This window comes from Aplysia californica, unplaced genomic scaffold (assembly GCF_000002075.1).
Source record: "Aplysia californica isolate F4 #8 unplaced genomic scaffold, AplCal3.0 scaffold00874, whole genome shotgun sequence".
In the NCBI taxonomy this organism is placed as follows: domain Eukaryota; kingdom Metazoa; phylum Mollusca; class Gastropoda; order Aplysiida; family Aplysiidae; genus Aplysia; species Aplysia californica.
Window position 1 is genome coordinate 13933 of NW_004798144.1, and position 5009 is coordinate 18941.

Sequence of the window (5009 nt, forward strand, 5' to 3'; positions counted from 1 at the left end):
TACTTTCCCGTAATGTAATATTTTGCTGTACAGGTTTAGATTTTTTGTTATAACCATCCATTTGTGATAGTTTTAATGACCATAATATTATGTGTGTTAGGTAGTCAACAACGTAGGCTTGGCCCCTAAAAGTACTGCATCCGAATACGAGAGAGATGGTTAAACTTACGCCTCATCGGGTTTGGGACACTACTATCAGAATGTGTTTGTACCATTTGGTTTCTGCACTTTTATGGTCACATATTAATATGCTTAGTTAGGTATCGATTCTAGATGTATCTATTTTTGTTGACTCCTCCGAGATGATCAAAGACAAAGATTGTATATAACAAGATAGTTCTGTCGGCCAAAAAAGTGTCCGTAGAAGTCCGCGCATTGGTTCAGTGTGTCGCTGCTCTCTTTGTTTGTAAGCTCTCTTTCGTTCCTCCAGAATAGAAATAGGAATAGCATCTCCTTGCGCATCAGCTGTTCCTGTTCACTCAGTTCGGAGTTTGGGGTTTATTTTATTTTAATGATCTCTCACCTCTCGTTCCGAAGCCAAATTAAACGAAGAATATTGTTGCCCCTTCTGCCTGAAGAGGATTTTTGTCAGCGTAACCATTTAAAAAGGCGTTATTTCGAAATTTTAATTGTAATTTATGCAAAACCTTGATAGTTTCACTTTGTTTTTTTCCACACATATAGAGCAACTGTTCGCAAAGTGGACGCTTTTTCGAAGAAGGAACCACGGGATTTTGAGGACACTTTTGTAATTAGTTCAAAGAGAGGGGTGAACCATTTTGTTATACAAAATCTTTGTCAAAGATCAAAGAGCTAGATAAAGTGTTGGCTTCTCAATAATAAAGTCATTTTTTCTTTCAACGACACTACAATATTTAGTTTCTGACATAATCGAAATAGATAGATAGATAGATAGATAGATAGATAGATAGATAGATAGATAGATAGATAGATAGATAGATAGATAGATAGATAGATAGATAGAGAGAGAGAAAGAGAGAAAGAGAGAGAAAGAGATACAGGCGAAAAGGGAGAGAGAGAGGGGGAAGAGAGAGAGAGAGAGAAAGAGAGAGAGAGAGAGAGAGAGAGAGAGAGAGAGAGAGAGAGAGAAACGAAGATGACGTTTAAATGTACGTGTGCACGTATGTATACTTTACATGTATGTTTGAGCTCGTGTGCGTTCTAGTCTTGCTTTTATGCTCAGAATCTAGATGAGATGTTCTGCCCCTGACACTAAGTAAAAATCCTTCTACAAAAGAGTGAAGAGTGTATTATGCTTGTATTATCCGATCATATTTTTCTTTTTATATTGTGTCTTTTTCTTTTCAGTGGCTTCGATTTTAAAAACAGAATAAAAACAAAACAAGACAATATAAAAACAAGATAGGAAAAAACCCCTCCTAAAAACAGATAAAAGAAAACAAAGCGAAACGAAAACAGTCGAAATATTCCGAAAGCTCCCGAGTGAGTAATTTCTGCCTACCGCCCCCGGATGTTCATTTTCTGTTTTGCTTTTCTTTGTCTTTCTTATTTAAACACCCCAAGGGAAGTATTTCCTAACGCCTTAGATTGAGTTCTGTTGCTTAGACATAGGGGAGCTAAATAATTAATTTCAATTTGCGCGTTCCTCCAAGGAGCGAAAGCCGTAAGTTCCTAGTTCTAAGTGGATAGAAAGAGGAAAATTTGGAAGGAAGTTGTCACCGAAACGAAAGACTGGTGAACCACGAAATACGGGGCAAAGGAAAGAAACGGATGGCGAACTTGTAAAAGGTGGTGATACTGTCTCGGGGGAATGTGGCAGCTCTAGTTTGCTTAAAAGTGCTAATTGTGTGAGAGGGAGAGAAATAGTATTGTGTGGGTGTGAGGGAGAGACGGACAGACAGACAGACAGACAGACAGACAGACAGACAGACAGACAGACAGACAGACGGACAGACAGACAGACAGACAGACAGATAGACAGACAGACAGACAGAAAGAGAGAGTGAGAGAAAACGAGAGAATGTGTGTATGTGGTTGGGTTTGAAAAAACGAGTTCGAGAGAGAGAGAGAGAGAGAGAGAGAGATGTGGAAGTGAGTGATTTTGCGTGTGTGTGTGTGTATGTGTGTGTGTGTGTGTGTGTGTGTGTGTGTGTGTGTGTGTGTGTGTGTGTGAGAGAGAGAGAGAGAATGAGTGAGTGAGTGTGTTAGCTGTTGGTATGTTTATACTGCTGTAGAAGTCGTCAACAATGTTACTGATGCTGCAGTCTTTGTTGCTCATTTTCAGATCTTATCAATGTCGCTTGTACTGCTTCAGTTGCTGCTGAGTTGCTGTTGTTGTTGCCATAAAGCTGTGGATCTTATAGCTATTTGTATTGTTGCTGCTACTGTTGTTACTATCATCTCTAGTGCTACAGCCGCTACACTGGTAGCCAATCGTTACCTTAGAATCACAACGTTCTATCAGCTTAGTTCTCAGTTTTGAGAAATTTGACGTACAAATATTGAGTTTCACAAAATGTCAAGCTTTTCCGAACACAGTACACTAAATATCTTGACAACGAATCTGAATGATCTTACGATTTTGAAAGAGTAGATAGGACTTAGTTTCTGATCTCATGGTCTGAAATTAACTCAAAATGGGCAGAAATGTCAGACCGTACGTTTTTTAATTCTGAGGTAGCGCAATGCACTGACTTTATAGCTATCTATGGTCAAATTCTATTTCTCTCATTGACAAGAATACCGCTTGTTGACCGTAATATAGATCTAGTAATAGCAAGCGCCCGCTTTTGAAAAATGTTCGTTCCACCCACCATAAAGGGCATGAAATAACATAATATCCTTACCTAGTTGATCCCTAACGCCTACTACAGTTGCCACGTCGACGACTTGTGGGTGAAATGGCCCAGATTTGGCAAGAATTTGACTAGACCGCTCTTTTATAGATAATATAACTGGCGTTAGTTACGTCTCTCGTGTACATAACCGAAATATTATGTTCTTATTTTGAATTACTTTGGTTTCATTTGTCTGATATTACTATACCAACCTTATCCCCTCTTCCTCGCCCATCTCCTCATCCCACCACCTTCACTCCACTGCAGATTGTCTGCTTTAATGCTTTACAATACCCCCTCCCCCTTTTTTTTTCCAATCCCGCTCACCGGCCTCTAGTTTCATTGTTGGATAAAGGGTACAGATGAGGAAGCGGGTGGCTGGCGAGTGCTCTGGTGTAGTTTTCAACTTCTTTCATCTAAACATAACTTTTTATTATTATATTTGTGAAAGTTCGTCACTTTGGCCATTTAGAACTTCCGTACCACTTAGCTTTCGAATGTGGCAAAATTAATGGTGGTTCAGAATCATTTAAAGGGTTCACAGTTTTATTGAGGAGCCTGAAGTCACTGTAGTTTAATTTTCAGTTTTTCATTATATTTGTTTAGATCTAATCTTAGGAAAGTCCGTTTTCTAAAACACCTTTGTAAACAAGTGAGGTTTCCGTTTACTAGCCATACGCACTGTTTCCACACCATTGAAATTCTGGAGTGTACACCCACGAAAGCAGAATAGAGAATCAATCTATACATCACTATATCTCTTTTTTTTCATCTCTCAAGATTTATTGCTCCATTCCAGTTGAGTGTAAATATAGTAGGCCAATGACTTTCAACTGCTGTTGGTGCACCGATCATCCTTTCATCGAAAGGGGGCCCAGCTAGTATCAAATATCTATCGTCCTTATCTCTCCTCCTTCTATTTTTGTGTTTGCTATTCTCTTATAATACCTCTAATCTTCGCACTCATATAACCTAATCGTGCTGCAAGTGCCGTAAAACTCTGAATAAATTAAAAGACCACGAAGATGACGGCCACATTTATTTGTGTTGAGACCTATGAACGCAATGTGCAATTCATCTTGTCGGAGTGATACGTAGTCAAAAATGTATCACGGCAGAGCGAAATGTCCAATACGTTTTAGTATGCCTGTCAAGTAAGACGTACATAATTCGAACGTTCGGACGAGACATTGTATTGGGCTGTTCGTGTCGTTATTACTATAGTGCGGTCAAATATTCGTGATGCAACTTTCCCTCAAAAGACTCAATGTCACCCACACATTGCATAGAAGTCGGAGGCAATTTGTCTTAACTTAATCCTATTTTCCCACAACAATTTAGGCTAGAGTGAAAAACTCTTCTTCCTAAATTTATACAAAATACTATAAATCTCCGTCAGGAGGGAAATGGGATTGTCCACAGGTCTTCCCGCTTCTCACACACAATTTGAATACGCATATGATCAACGTCATAGCTCACCAACGACATTTTAGTGGCAAAACTTGTTACCGGAAAGTAATTTTTTATTGAACACTTTTTTTTTTTGCTCCCAAGATTCTCAAAACATGTATATAAGCATAATATCGCCATTAGAAAAAAATAGGGTCTTGGCTTTAAAAGCGATGTTGTCCCAGCTGCAAACCTTTCAAAATCTGCAGAAACCACCCGCTCGGATTTTTTATTAGAATTGAATTAGGAATTTTCTAGAATAGAGCTAAAAGACGTTTACAAAATGTTTGACCTGTTAAGACAATTAATTGTTACAAATTACTGTACAAAAGCTAGAGACTTTATGTTCAATAGCATATTTCACAAAAAGCTGCAACACCAATTTTTGACAGCACCACAGACTTACTTTCCCCTGTTCCAGTTTTCAGGATGAGCTACGGGCAGAAAATGCAGGATCTTGTAGGGTTGTTCTTTTCGGTTTTATTTGGTTGGGATGGGGGAGGAGAAGGGGGGAGGGGGGATCTTCAGGAGGGGGCAGGAGCGGGGAAGAGTCCTGGAGGGAAGGAGGGGAAGGGGTGCGTTTAATCAAGTTGTTTCTTGCTGGAGTGCGGTGTAAGCAACTCTGGTAGGTTGATTAATACTAAATTAATGTTTAATGATGCATCCTATAACATTATTTATAACAAAATGTAGGTGGTCGGCTGCTTCGACGATGTTTGTAAAACCAACCCAAGCTGATTG